The following is a 22,801-nucleotide window of genomic DNA, read 5'->3' as shown; positions in this document are numbered from 1 at the left end:
TTTCTCACATTAAGTCCTGAATTGACCAAACTCTCACCCCGCTTGCTGACGTCACATGAAAACAAAGACGCCGATTGGTCGGATTTCATCCACGTTTTGTAGGCGGAGAAAAGACTTCCCCGTCGAGGCGAATTAGATTCCCCATCTCGTTGTCGCCGCTACTGATTTTCGCCCTAACGCAATCGTTGACACGACACTAACTGAAACATCGGATCGACATATACATATATTTTTCGACGTGACAAAGTTTATACTTTCAAAACAGTTCCCTCATTTTTTTCTCTCATCTTCCAAATACCTATTTGCTTGCCAGGCACGTTAGACGGAGTTAATTACGAACGCATGAAATATGGTAATTAGCTTTGACTAAATCCACGACTGATCGGAATAAGGCAAAACTGGCTGATTGACGGAAGGGAAAATTATGTAATAGCATTTTACATTGCTGATTAGATTCCCATTTTTCTATCTACTGTTGTGGTAACGTCATCTGCGCGGGAGAGGTGCACTCGTTTTCTTTCATTGATACATTTGAGCTTAAAAGTATACGAAGTGGCTACGGGTACAGCAACCCTGCCTGTAGCTTATAGGATACAGGTGCAGGATCCTGGCCTGTAGCTTATAGGATACAGGTGCAGGATCCTGGCCTGTAGCTTAGAGGATACAGGTGCAGGATCCTGGCCTGTAGCTTAGAGGATACAGGTGCAGGATCCTGGCCTGTAGCTTAGAGGATACAGGTGCAGGATCCTGGCCTGTAGCTAGAGGGTCAGAGGACCGGGATCCTGTCTATAGGTGGGTGGATACGGGACACACACACACACACACACACACACACATTTTTATCTCCGTGAACATACCAATATGTGACCCCCGCATACATATGAATATGTGCATGCACTGGACCCAGGGAATATATGTCGACCATGTTTCTGCATTTGCATTTAATTGATTTCATATATTACTCTTTTCATATGTTATACCTTTTCTGGAAAAACCCTGTTTATTTGGAGTGTTTCTCTAACTTTAATCAATAATTTATTTATTTTCTTTGTGTTTCTCATTTACCTGTGACTTCTAATCTCATTTTGCATGTCTCTCAATGGTTCAATCCCTCTCATTATACTCCTCTGTATTGGTAATGATGAAGGCTTTAATTGCACTCCAATACGTTGGTGTGTTGATCCATTTGGCCATGTTATCAATCACGTCTTCCACTACACTTATGGTGTGGATACACACTGGCAGCTGCTTACCCACCCTCGTCACTAGCCTGGGGTACACAGGACACCTTTTAACATACGTGTAAGTGAGGGCTATTCCCCTCAAGCAGGCCTAATTTTTCATTTCAACGGGTAAGTGCCTTGCTAATTCTGGTATGGAAAATGGCCTCCACGCAGTGAACGGCAACATACCCACATTTAGTAGCCATGAGCGGCATGCATAAAGAGATGCTGGAAAACCATGAGGAAAATGAAACACGATAAGTGCCCAAGCGCACTTTCGTGTAATCATCATATCGTCTGGGGAGATATAAGAATGACACATTGGACATAGAACAGTCACTTGATATACAAGGAAAAGACGTAGCTAAGATGTCTCTTCCTTGTATATCAACAGACTGTTCTACGTTTTTTGTCTCATTCTTGCATCTCCCTTGACCATGTGATCATAACACGAAATTGCACTTGGGAACTTATCGTGTTTCATTTTCCTTGTGGTTATCAGCAAATACTACATCACTTTCTCTCATACTTGTTCGCCGTTTCCCGCGTTGGCGAGGTAGCTCAACGTACAGACAAAGAAAAGGCCACCATTCCCTCACATCCATTCTCGGGGCTGTCATGTCTTAATGCACTGACACCACACCCCTCTCGCTACAGCCAGGACCCACAATACTTTCCGTCGTCATTTCGTCCTCCCGCTTGAATCATACACCCTGGTCCAGTCCACTCACAGCGCATCGTCCCTTTAGCTGTGTATCTTTAAACCCTTCAGAGCTACTTTTAAGTTTTCTTTCTATTCATTCAAAATCCTATTCATGTACAAGCATTTGTTTACAATGCATTTTCGTTAAGTTTCTTGCTTAATTTGTTGCTTATGTGTATAGGTAATTCCCTATTACCTCGTGTTCAATATATATATATATATATATATATATATATATATATATATATATATATATATATATATATATAGGTCCACTGTGGCCCAGTTAGCTTTTTATAAAGTTCACGTCGTAATTCATATTATTAATTAAAAGCGAACGGACTACCGGCTGGCCATGAGCTTTGTTTATTGGCTATCCATAAAGCACTGGGAATGACAATTCAGTTATTGGATGGTCGATCACTCAGAGAAAATAAATAGTTTGAATTGGCATATAGGTGGAACCCGCACGTGAATTTCTCCTGTATTAACTCCTGTCGTGCACCAAGGGCAGGGTGCAATATATATATATATATATATATATATATATATATATATATATATATATATATATATATATATATATACAATCTTTCTGACCTCCTTGCAATATATTTTCATATTTTCTATTATGGATATATAGATATATAAATGGAAACTGATATATAAGTTCATACTCGTACGCCGTTTCCCGCGAATGACTTCATTAGCTCACAGCCACTCTCACGTACAATGCACCGAAACTAGAGCCCTCTAGCCACAACTAAACCTCCACAGACTTTACCATGGATTGATTACCATGACAAAATCCTGTGCCGGCTGACAGCTCGTCACCCCCTGTATATCACATGACTCTAATCCAAAGCGCACACTTTCACTCTTATGAATGTTCAAGTCTATTCTTCCATCTCCTTCTTGGCCCTCCCTTGCTCCCTCCATTTCTGACATGTATATTACCCAAATCATTTTCTCTTCTCTCATCTTCACATGGCCACATCATGTTCAGCACACTTCAGTCGGCTATCTCAGTCAAACTCCGTTTGGTACCGCAAATCTCTTTTACCCCATCATTCCTTTCACGATCAACTCTACCATCTCCACATCCCACCCTGAGCCATTTCAATTCCAACATGTCCACCCTCTTCTGTTCTTTTTGCAGCACCCACAGAACACCATCGGATCCTCTGTACCATTAAACCATACACGTCCTTCCCTCCCTCACAGACAGTGATCCCCTCTTCCTCAACACACTCCTCAGCGTATCTGGGGGCCTCTCAACCCCGTCTCTCACCCTTATGGTTCACTTCGGCACCTACAGTATAGCTCCACCCGCTGCCACGTCTGCTCCAAGCACTCTCCTGCCTCCAGTTTCTCTACCCCATCCGAACTCGCACTAAAACCATCCCTGCGGCTCCCGCTCCCTCAGAGCCGCCTTCATTAAAGTGGAGTCATCTGGGTACTTTCCACTCCTCAATCCCCAGGGTCTGCTCTACTGTCATCTTGGAACTGCGGGTTCGGGGAACATTAACAACGCCAAAAACGACCAGTAGTAAAAATAAAAAAAAGAAAAAGAACGCGAAGGAACCCAATGATTTGTTGCTGTTTGCGTTGTTTTTTCTCTCTACTTCCGTCGTTCGTGTATCAACTCAGCTAATGAAGTGGATTACCTCTGGTTTCGTGTTGACTCCCAGCAGCAATGTTCGTGGATTACAGCGAGAGGCGTAGATGAAGATGGGAGATACAACGAGGCAGAGGAATACACTATAGCCTCTACAATCAGAAAGAATCCAAAACAGAGAAAAGAGAATAAGAGGCAGCGACGGAGATAAAGAATAAACAGATAATCAAAGAGACAGAGATAGATAGATAGTAGAGAGTATCTCATAAAAACTTTACCCCTCGCACAAAGCGGACCATGATACGAGTCCTGGACTAAATACTGGGCCATGAGATGAATAGGTTCTGGAAAATGTGATGATTCCTGGACTAGGTTCTGGACCAGGACATGCGTCCTGGACCAGCTGGCTCTTTCGAAACACCATCTGCTACTGCGGCACATACACACACACACACACAGCTGATGGCTGGGAAGGGTAGTATAAGGTGTAATATCTTTTATCTAACTAATTTACAACCACTTCTCTCGCAACTTGCCATTTCGTTTACAGCCTTGGTGTTGGGTGGGCGTTGGAGAGTATGATGTATGATGGGGTCTGCAGGGTTGTGAGGATGTATGAAGAAGGGAAACATAGACGAGGAGAGGCAAAATAGCGGAGATACTGCACACTGAGTGAGACATGGCGGCTAAGCATTTCAAACACCCTATCGTAAACGAAAAAAAAAAAATGGAAAGAATACACTTCCTGGAAGACTTGAATTTGTACGAGAGGCCACACAGAGTAAACGGGAAAAGCAAGAAAACTGAGAAAGTAAAAGAAATTAAGTATATTCGCGTTCCAGATAATGGAATAAAACAATAGGCTCTATCTGAACACAAGATCCCGACCTTCCTAGCTCGATGATTATATGGTACGAAGTCTTGGACAGAATAGCACACAGCATCTGCTACGTCATATGATTACTATATGGCCGTCGGCAGCCCTATATTAGGCCGCTGTAAGGTCGTCTTTCTTTCCCTACAAGGTTAATCTTTGGACCTCCTTACCTTCCCATGTCTTTCCTAACAGCTATACCTGACCCGTATTAAAAGACAGGTTTTCCCCCCACTTCCTCTAAAACTCTTTTGTTCGTTTTCGTCTTCCCCTCCCCACTTCTCTATCTCCCTAACCCTTCTTCTTCCCAATCCAGTTACGGCCTGGATGATGAGCTGGACTTTCGTTCGTGACTGGAACCTTCGTCATCAATTTAAATGAAAGAAATATTGTATCGAGCGACGCTCCTTTTTTTTTTTTTTTCCGGGGTCGCATTGCAGATTTCTGGCGAGCCACCAACTCGGCTGGTGAGGCGGTGGTAGCGACTGTGGTGTGGCTCATACCACCGAGGTGTGAGCTCGTGTCGAGCTAGGGAATAGCCCATACCGCATACAGCACAACGGGAAATACATGTAACGCACATACAAGATGTTGTCTTTATACCGGGACGATTCAAAACGTCAGTCTTGAGGAAAATACGAGTTGTAGAGTCTCCTACTTTTGACTGCCTGGTCTCCTATGTGGAGACCATCCTGTGCTAGCCATAGACAACATGTACATCACGTTCTAGTCATGAACGATTACATGTATCGTAACTGGAAACATTATGCAGAGGGGGAGCCACCCATCCTGCTGTACGAAGAAATAACGTTGATACAGACCCACTGAAATGGCATCTCATTACATTCACGACAATGAACGAGGGAAGGAGCCAGATTTATCAGAGAAAAGACACACCGGAGGGGAAAAAAAATACATAAGGAAGAATAACTAGGCTATGAGAAATTGGAGGTTTGGAGACGTAGAATATAAGAGAGGAGGGGAGATAAACCGAATTGTAAGATATAATAGACTTAAAAAAGGTCGTAATTTGATATATGCAGAGCGAAGGGGAGAGAAGGGGGAAGGATGGTGATAAACTTAGTCAAGGGCGAGGGTGGACGAATGATTGATCTGATGAGAGACATCGAGGCTACGGCATACGTAATGATCAAGTGCAGGTGCTGCTACACCTCCTCCTCCTCCTCTTGTGTTATAACATATAAGTTCATCACAATATGATTAGGTGTGTACGTGTGGTTACAAATTGCGACCAGGATTTGAATCCTTGCAAACTTGTGTTGATTCATGGTCAGTAACGCTGACTAATATACAGTGTACATATATATATATATATATATATATATATATATATATATATATATATATATATATATGTGTGTGTGTGTGTGTGTGTGTTCAAACGGTCTGGTTCAACCGGTTTGCGGATGTGATTCCATTTGGTGCGTGTAAGAGGCCATTTTGAGGAGTAGTGAGTGGGTGGGTATTTGGTGAGGGTAAGAGGCCATTTTGTGGAGTGGTAAGTGGGCATTTGCTGAGGGCAAGAGGCCATTTTGGGAAGGGGGTAAGAGGTCATGTGGTCAAGATAGAGAACTAACTTTTTTTTGTGAAGTGGTTAAGAGAGCCATTTGGCGAGGGGAGGAGGCCATTTAAGGAAGTGGTGAGAGACTATTTGGTTCAGTGCTTCGTGGCCATTTAGTGAGGGTGTGGGAGAGACTGTCTTCCAAGAGATGAAGCCTATGATGAAAATGTGACAGGCCATTCTGTGAAACTGTAATCACGTATAGTGCACAGTGAGGGAAGCCTTTTTGTGAAATGGTGCCATGCCATTTACTGAAGTGAGAAACCATACGAAGAGGTAATAGATGACTGTGGTGGTGATTGCGGTAATGGTGGTGGATGGGAGATGGAGACGAAATAAGAGAGTCCCTGACCGAATCGTTTTTACACCATGATCCTACAACACCTGTTGTTCGTTCGCCTCCTGACAGACACAGACACAATCACCCAACTGACATATTCCCCTCATACCCAGTTTCAAATACCTGGTGGTAGATGAAAACTCTCTCTCTCCCCTTCCTCACTCCCTCCCTCCCTCCTAGTACAACGTATGGTCTGGGAACGCTGGCGAATCGCTCAGCTAGACGATATAGGATTACAGAAATCTTGCTAGCGTCAGGTTCACTAGAGAGGTCTGCCTCGCTTGGCCCAATGCCTGGGAGTGATAGATGAACCTGGGAACACATCCATCCTTGTTGACGTGGCGTTTACAGGTGTCTGTGTGTGTGTGTGTGTGTGTGTGTGTGTGTGTGTGTGTGTGTGTGTGTGTGTGTGTACATATCCACAGGAGTAAAAGGATATGGTACATGGACGCAAGGTTAAGAGATGGTGCAACGCGAGGGTAAAACTTTGTCAGTGAAACTCTCTCTCTCTCTCTCTCTCAATGGAATATGATTCTCCAACACCAGGTGTCGAGTGAACACCGGGCTGCAGAGCCTCCTTACGTCATGGACATTACGACTCTGTAGACTCGTTCATAGAGAAACCAGACGAGTCTCGTCCGTCGGCTAATTACCATAAACTAATCACCATAAACCAGAGACAAGCGAGTGATAATGATCGTCACAAATCCTCAGTTCGTTCAGCTTGTAACCCTGTCACGTTCCACGCAGCTTGTAACCCTGTCACATTCCACGCAGCTTGTAACCCTGTCACATTCCACGCAGTTTGTAACCCTGTCACATTCCACGCAGCTTGTAACTCCGTCACACCCCACGCAGCTTGTAACCCTGTCACACACCACGCAGTTTGTAACTCCGTCACACTCCACGCAGCTTGTAACCGTGTCACACCTCACGAGACGTTGTGTGTCGCATCTTGTGTTCTGTTTGCTCTCTGGTCACTCCCTGTTCCTCTCCTGGTCTGATCAGCGAAGTGCACACAGGACAACAGATTAAAACTGCCTCCCTATATAAGCCAGAGCCTCGTAGTTGCTTCCAGTTCGACTCTCTCTCTCTCTCTCTCTCTCTCTCTCTCTCTCTCTCTCTCTCTCTCTCTCTCTCTCTCTCTCTCTCTCTGCACTCCCTGGCGAGAGCAGTTCCTGCCTCGAGTGTGGGTACATTATGGGCGGGGAACGTACGCCCTGGGAGCTATCTGAGTGCAAGGGAGGAAGGAAGAAGGAAGGAGGAGGAGGAGGAGGACAGCATGCGAGATGGAGCTGGGAAAGGCGTGTGTGTGTGTGTGTGTGTGGGTGTGTGTGTGTGTACATATATCACAGACACACATAACCATATACATAGAGGCATTGTATCACACATGTGAGGTCATGCTTGGTTCCAAGGGCATGACCTGCCTAGTTCCCAAGCCAGCCTGGAGCCCTGGCTTGCCCGGCCCCCTGGCCTGCGTGGGACATCCCCCTCCTGTGATCTCGTTAAGGCCTCTCCTCCAGGCAACCTCTCCTACTGACGCCAGCGGGGGGGGAAACCCTTCCTACCTCTACACATAACTGGGGTTTTCCTCAAGGTTTTCTCTTAAGTCATCCCGGAAAACATAAAACAAGAAAGAGACTGGAATTCCTTTTTCTTGGTGGGGAGAAGTATTCCAGGTACAGAAACATTAAAAAAAAAGAAAGTGTATTCTTTTATACTTCATGATGTTAGTGGGGTCTGAACCTCCTCTCAAGAGTGTTACGGTACTTCGTGGTATGGGATTATATTGTTATCCTGGCCACAATGGTCTTTTCTTATCTTTTTTGAAGGGGACGAACGCAAGACTGGTGATCTAAGGCTGCTGGAAGAGAGAGACAGATAGATAGATAGATAGATAGAGAGAGAGAGAGAGAGAGAGAGAGAGAGAGAGAGAGAGAGAGAGAGAGAGAGAGAGAGAGAGGAGGGGGGAGGAGGAGAGAAAACAGACAGAACCAAGCTTAAGTGTTGGCCGAAGTGGCGGGTCACTTGTGAAGAATGCAAGGCTCTTCCTCCTCCTCCTCCTCCCTCAGGCAGGTCCTGGTGACGCCCGAGGCGGAGTGTGCCTTACTGCAGACGACATACAGAGGACGAGCAGAACCCCAATTGGGTCCTCTCCAAGGAGGAGGTGAATGGCCCGACCCCCAGGGAGAAAGATATCTCCAAAAACAATACTCAAACACCTACACGAGTTCTACCCTGGAGTTACGACTTGAACACACACACACACACACACACACACACACACTGACAATTGTCAGAGAGAGAGAGAGAGAGAGAGAGAGAGAGAGAGAGAGAGAGAGAGAGAGAGAGAGATTCACTTTGAATAAAGTTGGATGTAAACGTCTGAAGCTCGTCACTTGATTCACAAGGTCTTTTCCTTTCGTTCCTTTTCTCACACGTAAAATACACACCAATATGTACGTGAGCGAAAGTAACATCTGTAGACTAATTAATTGTCCTCCTGACATTCTAATATGTGCGACGCGTCCGCTCCTCATCCCGGAATGTAGACGCTTTGGAAATCCTTCCAGGATGCAAATGGCTACGGCCATTAGCCTAATGGAGTGCAATCGGGACCTAGGTGTATATGTTGAACCAGGACGTGACACATATACACACACACACACGAAGCTTTGTGTTCCGGCAAGGCTAAGAGACTTTACGAATCAAAGGCTAATCATCACAGATACTTTGAAGTGAAATATACACACCAGGTTGTGTAGCGCTACAACTAAAATCCTTCCATCTGATGTTTCCTCTTTGCTTTCCTGTTTACCTTGACCTCTTATATTTCCTCCGAGGCGTGGCATCGAAGAGGACTTTTATCCGTAATTGGAACTTTGGTTATAAAAGGGAAAGAGGAAAAAAACATATAGAGAGACAAAGTCTTTCTAGTGCTTTTGAGGTGCGCGGACGATCAACCTTTGTGTGTGTGTGTGTTTTAAGAGCATCGAATAGCCTTAGAAGCTCCAGTGCTTGGCTCTATGCTTAAACTATATAATCCAATCCTATCTACCTTCAGCTCGTGCTACCATAACCAACCACATGTAAGTTATCTATAGTGAGGTTATGCAGATTCCGACGCATGAGATCAGTCTGTATATCACTATACACTTTCTAGAATTACAGAGGGAAGAGGCGTGCTAATATTTGCCCAGGACCAGACGAACGTGCGAGATTAAGACGAGACGTGTAACGCTGTTTGCCCAGGACCCGAGGAACGTACGAGATTAAGACGAGACGTGTGACGCTGTTTGCCCAGGACCAGACGAACGTGCGAGATTAAGACGAGGCGTGTGACGCTGTTTGCCCAGGACCAGACGAACGCACGAGATTAAGACGAGGCGTGTGACGCTGTTTGCCCAGGACCTGAGGAACGCACGAGATTAAGACGAGACGTGTGACGCTGTTTGCCCAGGAGGTGAGGAACCTTCAAGACGAAGGAGAAAAGTGTGCCAGTGTTTGAGGAAAGTTGGCCCTCCTGGTCTACCCATGGCAGCAGCACCTTCCTGATGGAAGGACAGGGAGCCATTAATGTACCGGAACGGAGCCTGAGCAGTGCGGGCTTGGAGGAGCTTCTCCATAATGGTACGAGGGGGAATATCAGGTCTGTAGCTCTGGGTGATTGTAGACAGAGTCTCAGATGAGTTTTATAACAGGCTCAATAGGGGGAAAAGGCTTTTCACAGTTAATGAGGTAATGAGACAACGAGTCTTGCAGAACATGGGATCTGCAGGAAGTCGTTTGTTGAAGTTACGATGAACGCATCGTAACATCCTTTTTTTGAACGCATCAAGCATGTATTTCGCTTGACGTAGTTAAGCTGCTTCGTTGAACTGTATGTGCGAATGGTGAACGGGCATGTGATGGGACAGAGATGATATTTCTGGCTTATGGGTCTTAACATTACCGCATATGTAGGCTAAGAATGTGGTACCTAGTGAGGGGAATCACATATATGCAGCCTGGAGTGTGGTGGCCTAGGATGGGAGTCACATGTGCAAAATGAAGTGTGATGCCCCATGAAGCAAATTAGATGTGTCACCCTGAATTCCCCTGGCTATTGATATAAGCTTATTCAAACATCCTCAGCCGTTGTATAGGATCGCGGGGTGATGATTCTAAACCAGGAGTGTCGTCGTGGATGGAATCAAGCTTGGGATGAAGCCTTGTTCGTCTTAAGATAACATAAACGTTGGATCTTTTATCTGCTCGACGGGTGGTAATTTCTTCATTGAGAGACAGTTATTTAGCGGCTCGTTTTAAGTTCAGGGGTGAGGATCTTGCTGTGGTAACTGCGTTGTCTGGTGCTCACTGAAGGCAGCTGGTCCTGTAAGTCACTGGAAACAGTTATAATGTTGTCATGTGGCCAACTTGCTCATGACCAGCATAATGGCTCCAGTCTGGTCGTTTAATTTTTTACGTTGGAGGCTCCTGTCACGGACGGTTGTCCACATCGCGACCTGGGTCTTAATTGAAATACGAAGAGGGTTAATGAGACGGGGAAATGAGAAGAGGAAAAGGATTTTAAGAATGGAGGAGTTGATGGTGTATCCTGTCTTTAGACGAGGGTCAAGTCATGGTCGTTAAGAAGGATGTGGTAAGATCCAGACGAAGAAATGACCACACTGAACCAGGTCAGGTAGACGACATCAACGTTCTGCCTTTGACTTGACTCCCGATGGTCAGATACAAACGCCAATCCATTATACTCGATGGTCATCAGGTCCGAGGCCTAGCCATCTTACTCAAGAGTCAGGTTCAAGGTCCCAAGCCATATCTCACTCAAGGATCAAAACGTCGTAGTTCAATGGTCGTAACGCCATGCTCGAGGGTCGCACCGTCGCACTCGAGGATCGCACTGTCGCATTCCATGGCTGTACCATTATATGCTTAAGAGGGGCATAAAAGCACCGTAGATCTCTGGCGAAGCGAGAGCACCAGAGAGTAACAGGAGCTCTTGCCAGTCGCTCGCTCCTTTTTGTTCCATTAGCAGATTGCACAGAGGGAGAGAACAGGTCTCTCCCGTCGTCAGTCATGTGTTGGGGCGTCGCCACGACCCAGAATTCGCATTCAGGTTGGATGATGCATCGCTGGTAAGGGATGTGATGCAGGAGACTCACACTACACCACAAGACACCTCCCTCACCAGCCAACAACTCTCATACTGAGGGACCTTCACAGTCCAAGTAACTTGGATGTTCGCGCCGAGTTCTGAATGTTGTCTCCAGTTCCCCCTCAGCTCTTGAGGGCTGAAGGTGATCTAATTCGGCGTTTTTCATGTCTGAGGTAAATGTGGTGCATTACCAGAGGACAGACAACTGCGTAAGGAATGAGACAACAGAATAATCAGACGTGAGGCAAATGGTTGATACGTTACTCGAGGCAAAATCCAATTGACTCCCAAAAGATACCAGAGACGCTGGTAGGCATATAAAGGCGCCGCCTCCGTAAAGACACAAAGTTCTATTTCTTGGAACAGAGGAAGAGGGAAAAATGAAGAAAAAAATGCAGTTAAAAACTTAATGAGGAATTAAAACGAATATGTTTTTCGTATACCTGAGGAAATAGAGTATATACCCACACCTGCAGTCATGATGAAGCGAGTTATCGAATGTATTTTACCACGACAGATGCAGATCCTGAGCTCCTGCCTCGAACCCTAATTCTTATATCACGATCTAAAAATCGAAGAGCTTCAGCAACCATGAACACGTCCATTATCTACAGTTCCCACTTGGCTTCTGTTCAATGGTGGTTGGACGACTCAAAACACTACAAAAACCTTGGTTTCTGTTCACTAGTGGTTGGACGACTCAAAACACTACAAAAACCTTATGTCTCAATAGAGCTATAATCTCTTACGACAGATCACGTTGACCAAGCCCACCGTTAGCTGGTTAATTGTCTAGTTAATACATCTCTAAGGCCTCCAGGACAGCCAGGGCGTCAACGTTAAAGATACAACCATCAACATGAGGATCGGGCACACATCTACCCTCAGGTGCTCAAGATATTCACGTGACCCACGTACACTCACGGTATGAACCACGTCTTAACGTCAGGCGTTGTATGACAAAGACACTTCACGGATTCTCAAGGTCACACTGGAGTGTCGTGGGTCACACACAGTTCCTCCACTGTAGGTGAGAGGAGGCATGTCCACAGTGGCGTGCATTCTTGTATGATACGGATCTTCCACGAGAACACACCCAAGAGGAGAATTTGTTCAGCGACCTCGCCTGGTTGAGAGTCGGTGACAAAATTGTGTGTCAAGAAAAGATTATTCTTTCTTAGTCTCTGACTGTGTAACTAACGCAAGGTAAACACTGAAACGGAACCACACAGAAACTGGCATAAGCTAGCGTGTGTGTGTGTGTGTGTGTGTGTGTGTGTGTGTGTATAAAGAGGTTAAGAGGCGGGGCAACACTAGTGTAAAACTCTCTTCCCATTACACACAAATAGTATTCAAACCCATAAATGTCTGACAAAAAATCTCATTTGCATTAGAAAGAAAGTAATATATACAGTGGTATCAGGACACAATTAATGGCTGTAATTGTTCATGATTGATAATGAACCATGATTACTGGATCTCATCTAGTTATTCATAATTAGAAAAAAAAATCGTACTCATTATACGTTGTTTTCAATATGGACTGCGGGCTGTCATTTGGTAATCTATTCCAGGTAATAAATTACTCTAGGTGGAAAATTATCATCATCATTATAATGGAGTTCTATTTAAACAGAAATATGAACACAACTCACCTGTTGAATTGAACAACCGAGGTGTATTCTACCAACCAACCTTTCATACCACAGGAGGGTGTATTCTACCACCCTTCCACACAACAAACGAGGTGTATCCTACCCACTTTTCATTGACGAGCCAAGTGTATTCTACCAATCTCCCTTTCATCCAGGAGGCGAGGTGTATTCTTGCAGGCTCTGGTGCAACAAGCAAAGCGTCACCTTCCAGCCTCTCATACAACAAGCGAGGTCTATTCTTCCCAGCGACAGTGTGTTAAGCCGAACGCATATATTGGAGGAAGTCCCTTCCACGAACACTGGAACACTGATCTTGGACTCCCGAACATTACGACGCCTGAATAATGAAGGCATCGAGTGCTGCTCTTTTAAGTCTTAAAGTCACCGTCCAGCCATTCATCCATGTAGGATCATTATCATCACCGAAAACAGTGACTCAAGGCTAAAGCATGAGGATAAGGACGAATAATAATAATAAAGATAATAATAATTATGATGATAATAATAATTGATAATAATAATAATAATAATAATAATAATAATAATAATAACAATAATAATAGTAATGATGATGATAATAATAATAATAATAATAATAATAATAATAATACAATAATAATACTAAATGATAATAAAGTGCATATTCCTGATATAATGTAAATTACCAGCTTATAGCATTATTTTCGTTCTGGAAACGAGTATTTACTCTCAAATACCTAAGTATATTTGTTCGTTTCTCGAAGTACATGTGGTCAGAATTACCATACGAATGAAAATATACAAACGTACATGTAATATTCAGCGACTGCGTCGGAAACGTGAAACTTATGACGAAGATGAAATACAACGAAGTTTTACAAAATACATAAAACTTCAAGAAAGCCAAACATGGTAACATTCGCAACATTTAGAAAAAAAAAAAAGAAATACAGATAAAAGTGTTGTAATTTAACACTGCGACATTTGCAATCGCTTGGATTTTTGCCCCCCGAAAACTAAGGAAAGAATTAATTCACACCGATATTTCTAGAACGTTCGTGACTTTAAAAATGTTTCGGGTCTGTTGTTGCAAATGTTGCGACCACACATATCTGTACTGCGTCGTGGGAACCACAATATAGAAAAATCAGTGGGAGAACTATCTACCAAGTGCGTGGTACCTGGTAGTCTACCCATTCATCTACCAGGCCTTCACCTCCCATTTTTTTTGTAAATGGGTGCTTTGAGGAGAGGAAGAAGAGGTGAGACAGGGAAAAGGCGTAGTTTGAAAAGGAAGAGAAAACTGAAGTGTGTACAGGTACATGGTGTATATTTTTCCGATGCATGTGGCTGATTTTTCTGGAAGTGTTTGTTTTTTGGAGCTTTATTTACACACACTCCGGGAGACTGAGGGTGTGTACGTACTCATGTTGAAGATCTGTTTCTCTATTTTCTAAAGAGATTCACAAAGCTAAGCTAAATGTGATCTAATCACCCCATTTCACTAAGCTTAACTCGGGCTTTGGAAACCCCCCTCGAACACCTCTTGACACAACCGACTGCAAACTGTAAAATTGGATGCCAAATTGTATGCAAAATTGATCATAATAACTGTATACGAGTTAGTTCATCGAGTATCTATGTAGTGTCTCGATCACGCTATACAACTGGGGGCTCATTAAATAAAGAGACAGAACTGAAATTGAATCATAATTGCATGTATTAATCTTCACCAACGCGCGACGCATTCATCTCGTCTTCACACACCCACTGTATTGCTGTGGTGTGTCCTGCTCTGAGTTACCCAACACAGGGTTATAGTCCCCTTACTGTCTTCGTTCTGATGACGTGAACATTACCATCTAATATACAGATCATCACATATACCAATCCAGTAAGCCATAGCTATCTATAAATCACCCCATTCACCTCTCAAGTTCAGATATATAGACCCCCGGTCCGTAATCAACACTACACACTCAAGACTCACACATATACACACTCGCCTCGCTCCGCCCCTTGTGGAGTGAGCTCCTACCAATTCATTACCTTAAAAGCCCCTTCGCTCCTTCTCTACAGCTTCTGCAAAATCACGAATGTGTGATTTTTTTGTTTTATTTTGTTTTTTTCCATCTGATCCACTGAAGCGAGACTGGGAAATTGATGCACCTCCACACACGCACACGCACACACACACACACACAGTCACACACAGACACAGACACACAGTCACACACAGTCACAGACACACACACAGTCACACACTTTCCATTAAATCATTTCCACACGCGCCACTTGCACTGGCCTGTCTATAATCCTCTTAAATTCACTTATCTCCAGCAATCAGGGCAGCTATCTCTTATTTCCGTCTTCCCTACTGAGTCACACATTCAGTCTAGGTCATTACGGAAAAAATATAACTGTCATAAATCATTTATCACATTCGATGCCTTACCCAACTTATCAAGCGAGAGAATTAAGGTAAATGGTGAGTACGTAAATTACGTACAACACCTCGTTTATCACTTAGCCCTCATTTACCAACTCCCCTGGGTGGTTCAGGCACAGTGCATGCTACAGGCGAGCAATGATTCACGGAAATGTAGACGCAACCAACACACACACACACCACACACACACAGGTCGCACCATCACACACACACACACACAGGTCGCACCATCACACACACACACACACAGGTCGCACCATCTCGTCTTCAGGGACTTGTGATAGACCCTCCCGTAGCGTTATTGCTCTCCACACTTCATGACCAGAGAGATGACGTCGCTCCCAATCACTCTCGATGGTCTACGTTCAGTTAACATACGTGATGTGAATCACAACGAACCACAGGAGGATCAAACTTGAATAAGATACTCTAACCAGTCACCAGAGAGAGATAGAACCTAGTATCGACCACGATAGGGTGTATCGTGCCTTTGTAACACCCTTATAACAATCGTGTTACACCTCGGTAACACCTATATTGAGCGTCCCAGACAAGGCTACCCCCCAGCTACTGTGATTGTTACCACCTCTCACATGGACGGAGGACCTGTGTGGATGGACGCAGGCGAACAATACCACCCCTGAGCCGACCCCAGACACTAGGCGCTTTGAAGGTGACGACCGCCACTGTTGTGGCGCACACACACGAAATGAGTTGGCGAGTGATGTAGCTCGAACCAGTCCACCTTAGAGGGTTTCCTTCCTCTCCCTCTCCCCCCCCCCCACTCTCTCTCTCTCTCTCTCTCTCTCTCTCTCTCTCTCTCTCTCTCTCTCTCTCTCTCTCTCTCTCTCTACGTGTGGGGAACTTCTATTCCTTGTCAGGCTTTATGGCATCTGGAGCGAATCCAAACATCCGTCTTATTTTTTTCTTATGTTATACGTGAGTGACCCACCCACTGGACAGTGGGAGGGAGAAGCAGGAGGGACTGAACACCCTACTGTGAATTATGATCCTACAAATGCCTGTACAACGCCCGACACACAACTTATCTCTTAGAGTTGATAAATTCTAACTCCATTCCTGAATCATTCAGTGATGACACGTTTTGGAATAGCAGTGCCTCATCTAATGTCCCTAGTAATGTTGAAACCCCATCTCGTGTTACTACTGCATACACGAAAACCAATCCAATAATACTCACTTGCCTCATATTACTCATCCATCTGTCCCTACACCATCTAGTCACAAGCTTCCCATCCTCAAAGCGAGATTCATATAGGATGGTCCCCCTAAGACACGCTCTCTAGTCTGGGGAGTAAACACTGATTTACGGGTCATGTGTCTTCCCTTATAAGCCACACGACCTTCTTTGTCAAGCACACTCGTAACCAATCAGGACACCAAGTGCTGGGGATCCTGTGCCTCATGGTTGTAGGAGGACACATCCCACTCCACCCTGGTTGTACCAGCTCGGTCGTTGTCATCATTAACGTTGATTAATGTTAGGTGATCACGTTGATGCTGTAAGTTTTATGGTCTACGTACACTGGGGGTGAAGAAGGCTCGATCCCTCGTGAAGGTAGTGGTTGGTATATCTTGGAAATGTAGTGTTGTTGTTGTTGTTTTGGGGTGTGGGTTGTTATCTGTGTTGTTCTGGCTGTGTGATCACCCGTCTGGAGTTGGAGAGAGAGAATATGGGTCAATAATACCGACTGATGTGGTACAGACATCATAATGGCATTCTTGCCTGTATGCTTTTCTGTTTTCCTCTGAAAATTTCCCAGTGTCTGTACCCACCACCTTCCTGTCTCGCTTCTCATCCTCCCATCCTTTCCGAGAGTAACGACCCGATACGTAACGAAATCATCTCCTCAGCCTCTGATCGTAGCGCCGGGAGGCATCTGGTATAATTCCCTCCCCTCTCACTGAATCCAAGTACATAAAGTGCTATACAATTGTTGAGGGAAAGAGGGCATAGAAGGGATAATAGCCAGCTATGCTTAACTTTAACGACGTTTTTTGTATGTGGAAACGAGGGACTAATCAGACTCAGACCTACAGTCTTATGGACAGAAGGTAAACTATGCTATGCAACTCTCAGTTCTAGAGGGGAAAAAAGTGCTTCAAGAGCCATCCCCCTCTGGGCGTTCACAGTGGGTTGAGCCAGTGCCTCAATGAACCTTATATGTTCCACAGTTATGGAGAACCTTAACCTCTCTACACGGGAGGTACAAAGGACGAGCATCCAGAACCAAGACCCAGCATGAAGAGAATTCATACACTGGAAATCCATTATTCCAGTCGAACTGAGGCCAGCCACAACCTACCTTCCAGACAGCCCACGTCCCTCCAACGAGAGAAGAAAGCTCTCAACAACAAAGTGTAAAAGTCCCGACTACCAAAGTTTCCTTTCCTCTGGAGAGAAAACGTGGAGAGCGCAGAGTGAAAAATGGACAGGATCCTTTTCCAGTCAAGCCTGGAACAAGACGCCAACAATGGAGTTAAGATGCCAGACGGACGACCATACTTTCCAGACTCGGCTCAATGATTTTCCTTTAGTCCACCTCGATGACAATAGCAATAATAATAATCATAATAATAATAATGATAATAACAATAATAATAATAATAATAATCTTGTTTTTGGACACTTGTTCGCTGTTTCCCGTGTGGCGAGGCAGCGCCAGGAACAGACGCGTTTCCCATTTCCTCTCGTTCGCTCAACAGCTGTCATGTATAATGCACCGAAAACACAGCCTCGTGTCCAAAGCCATGCCTCACAGACCTTCCCATGGTTCCTCCTGATCTCTGTACACCTCATACATCTTGGTTCAGCCCTCTCACAGCCCGTCATACCGCGTATACCACATTTACCCTATCCCCCAAAGAGACTAGTCCTAGTATAGGGGAAAAGCAGGGAGGGCTAGGAGGTGAGCAAGCCCATCTGAGGCAGCTGGCCATCCCTACTCTATTTCAGCTCGCCTGCAGGATGATACCCCTCAGGTGTACGAACATGTACCACAAAAAAGGCGAACGCATTTACGTGATTCGTCCTACTGAAAATGGGAGAATGGAGAAATGATAAACAGAACAAGAGGGAGGTAAGTAATATGGATCTGCATGAACTAGAGAAAGTCATCCTGAATTCCACCAGACCCAGTTCTCGATCGAAGAATATACTCTCAAAATAGACGACATTCATACACAAATACTCACTAGGCTACGCATGAAGATCCTGTTAGTAATGATAAGCGTAACACCATTGAAAAAGAATGGAACCTTAAATTCAATACATCAAGGTAGCCTAAATCCTAAACAGTAAAGGTACCTTAAAGCTAAAACATCCAATACCTTGTCAAACTGACAGTATGACGTGGAAACATTTCGGACAGCTGTGCGTTTGCCAGGGTCGAACAGGTCAATAGGAAAAAAAATATGTAGGTCCAAAACCCAGTCATGCAGCTGGTAAAAGTTTATTCCCAGACCAGTTGTGTTACAACGTCATCCACTGGTGTTCAGTTTGCACTACAGCGGGGTCGTGAACTGGAGCACTGTGACGAAAACGGAACACACAGTGTTGACTGACTAACTTGTCTTTTACAGAAAATGATTTTTTCTACTTCAAACATTAGGACAGAACCGTATTTAGTCTGTTAGAAAACGGTTTCATAATCTTTATATCGCCATCAGAGCTGAACATTACCAATAGGTAGGGAGCGAAAACCCACTGAGGGGTGCCATTGACAGCTGCCCCCAGGGGAAGGTGCCAATGATGGCTGCCCCAGGGGAAGGTGCCAGAGATGGCTGCCTCAGGGGAAGGTGCCAGTGATGGCTTCCCCTTGGGGTACGTGTACTTGTAAAGGTCGCCTCAAGGGGAAATAAACAGCTGTGTTTGAGGTCGCAAGAGCTGGTAGATTTTTCGTTTTGTTTTGTTACACAGCTCATTATCAAAGAGGCTTGTTGTGACTTGAGTGACAGCTTCTAGAAGGGGGTATTAGATCCTAAACCTCACAGGACTGAAAGGATTTATCGGGTTGCACACACACACACACACACACACACACAATATAAAAGAATGATATCATTTCGTTAGCTTAAAAGACCACAATTTTTTTTTAACAATGTCCTCACGTTTCTTGTGACTGGTTAACGCTCAAAGAAAATTCGGTTAACATGAAGACGTACATGGTCGTTTGTGAGAGGCAATGTTGTGCGTGTTCTTCCATGCTAAAAGTTCCGGGTACGATACGGGCAAGGTAACGCTTCTCAGAACTTTAATTCGCTTCTTAACATCTAAAACTTCAACTTGATTTGAAATACCGAAGACACACGACGAAGATCCTACGACGCAATAACCCCCAACTTCCCTCCTAACTTAATCTAACTTAACGTTCAACTTGCACGACTGCCTTTTAGTCAAAAGGTAACGCTGTTTCACGGGTACTAGAGTTCTCTCTCTCTCTCTCTCTCTCTCTCTCTCTCTCTCTCGTGTCTCCACCCAAACCCTTAATGCCAAACCAGTCGAAATTTAAGAATCCTAACATCACTTCAACCTTCCTGATCTCCAATTTAAGACGACCCGCCAACCCACCCCAGTGGTATACATTCCTAATGAATCATGATGACCCAGTCAACAACCATCAATTATCTATCGCGTCAGGTTAGAGTGATAACCATCGCCCGTGTCAATAATTTGGCCAAGGGGCAGAGGGATTGTAGTGACCTTTTTCGAAGCGGGCTACAATCTCGCCAGAAGGGTCCATATTCCTCCGCCATGACTGGTGCAGCACACGGGACAACATTCCCGGTGTGGGAGACGCACACGCAAAATAGATATTACGGATGTATATTGTGCTTATCTTCTATCTATCTATCTTTCTTTTTTTCTTCCAGGGATGTTCTTTTGATCTTGGCCGCTGCCTCGGTTGGTAATGTCATAACGTGTTCGGTTGACTGGTGATGTGATTTGTAGTGTGTGTGTGTGTGTGTCAGTGTGTGTGTGTGTGTGTGTGTGTGTGTGTGTGTGTGTGTCATCAGAGACGCAGGTATATTGCGGTGATAAAGGTGTGGTGACCAAGGATGGTGACGGGTTGTAACCCATTGGCGGCGCAAGTCTGAGGCCCCAACTTTATAATGACCCTTCAACAATTACGCTCATTTGCATAATCCAGCGCCATATTTCAGGTCACAGATCATTATCTTGACATTAAGATGTGTTAAGGACGACGGAAAGCGCCTTAAGCAGCGAAAGGTTATCTGTCGGCGTGTAAAGGTGTTCAACACGCCCTTATCAATCTTAATTCTCTCTCTCTCTCTCTCTCTCTCTCTCTCTCTCTCTCTCTCTCTCTCTCTCTCTCTCTCTCACACACACACACACACAATCGTAACATCAGCACACAAAAGCGGTAAAGACCAGCTGGCTTGACATTACCTTCAATTAAAGTCTTTGAAAGAGTGATAAACAAACACATTATTGGAACGCTCGATGAACAACAATTACGTATACGAAAGCCGACAGGGATGTGCGCCGGGCAAAAACTGCTCCACCTACGTTATTAACTCGCTACAATAGCGATGGCCAAGTTAATGGAAGGCAAGAGAATGGACACCATTTCTCTTGACTTTGCTTTCAAACATTCGACCAGGTGAACTGGTAATTTTCACCAAAATACCAGAACAAAATATCAAAAATCAACTAAAGAAATGGCAGGACAAAATATCAAAAAATTAACTGAAGAAATAACATGAAATATCAAAAATTAACAAGAGAAATAACATTACAAAATATCAAAAACTAGAGAAATAGCAGGACAAAATATCAAAAAACTAACTAAAGAAATAACACAAAATATAAAAAATTAACTAGAGAAATGAAATCCTGTCTGAAGGTCTGTCAGAGGTACCACATAGAACGGTGTTATCTTTAATATAATTTCTACAGCAATGACATCATATGGAGGACAAAGTGTATGAAAATGTAATCACATGATCCGAAGCTAACACTAGGAGGAGTAAAATGATAACATCAAAAGACCACAAGAAAAGGCAGCTATAAAATTACTTCGCAAGCGACTTCTACATAAACTTAAATCACACAGAATCGGCGAGGAACTCTGTGTACATGGATTAGAGATTGGCTTACCTGATGAAAGCAGCGTGTTGTATGAAACGGCGAAGTCTTAGATTGGTCAGCCAAGCGTAACGAGTGGTGTGCCACAGGGACCGACTGATCTATCAAGGGACGGAAAAGAATCGATTGAGATTTAAGGTAGTAAAAATCCACGAAGTAAATCATGAAACGATATGACAAAAAATTAATACATCAGTGACACTACATGAAGGCCCACCAGAATGAAGATTTATGAATCATATGAATGAGAAACTTAACACAGGTACATCGACAAGATAGTGAACACACGAGTGGTATGATAATGAGACTCTTCACAACGAGACACAGAAAGCTGATGATAAAAACATTAAGAGTGTATGAGAATCCTACACTGTATGATCACCGACCATATATGTGTATATAGGGAAGGTAGGGAGTGTTCATGGACATTCTATACGCAAAATCGACGACTTTTTTGGAGTATATGAATGAAAATGAGATGAAAGAATTCTCATTTTTACGGTCTATAAAGAATAAAACGTTACTTGGTAATCTGTAAATGGCAAAAGACAGATGCATCAAGAACAATGTACATAAGACTCCAAGTTTCTAAATAAGGATTATATGAAATAATCTATCAATACTTGGAAAAATACCAAGAGATATCAAACGACAATATATGAGAAGAGAAAAAATGCAAGGGGCAAGCAGAGAAACATTCAAAAGAAATCTAGATCGTAGATTAAAAACAGTCCCAGATGATCCCAGGATTGAGAACTGTGTGCCTTGGCGGCAAGGAAGTAACAGGACTGTTATCAGTTGTAACAGTACTGTTATTCAAACAGGCATCCGCGTAAGCACGACATACTACCCATACCTAATGCCGAAATTAAGCCATTGAGTACACGTAGGTAGGTGAGTACACACTCACTCACTCTCTCTCTCTCTCTCTCTCTCTCTCTCTCTCTCTCTCTCTCTCTCTCTCTCTCTCTCTCTCTCTCTCTCTCTCTCTCGATGGCAACCACCTAAGCACACACACACACACACGTACACACCAGCACCTGTAGTATATTTTCTCAGGCTGGGCCGCGTTACACACTGTTGTCT

General features: G+C 44.1%; 1 long non-coding RNA gene across 1 annotated transcript in view; it reads right to left on the bottom strand.

Annotated features, from left to right (window-relative positions):
• Positions 1 to 12,616, bottom strand: part of LOC139761633 (uncharacterized) — a 241,978-nt gene extending 229,362 nt beyond the window's left edge. Inside the window, exon 1 of the long non-coding RNA XR_011715568.1 lies at positions 12,426 to 12,616. This is a non-coding gene — a long non-coding RNA (uncharacterized lncRNA). The remainder of the gene's footprint in view (positions 1 to 12,425) is intronic.
• Positions 12,617 to 22,801: the final 10,185 nt, after the last annotated feature.

This window comes from Panulirus ornatus, chromosome 41, assembly GCF_036320965.1.
Source record: "Panulirus ornatus isolate Po-2019 chromosome 41, ASM3632096v1, whole genome shotgun sequence".
Classification (NCBI taxonomy): Eukaryota; Metazoa; Arthropoda; class Malacostraca; order Decapoda; family Palinuridae; genus Panulirus; species Panulirus ornatus.
This window is presented reverse-complemented; position numbering and strand designations above follow the sequence as displayed.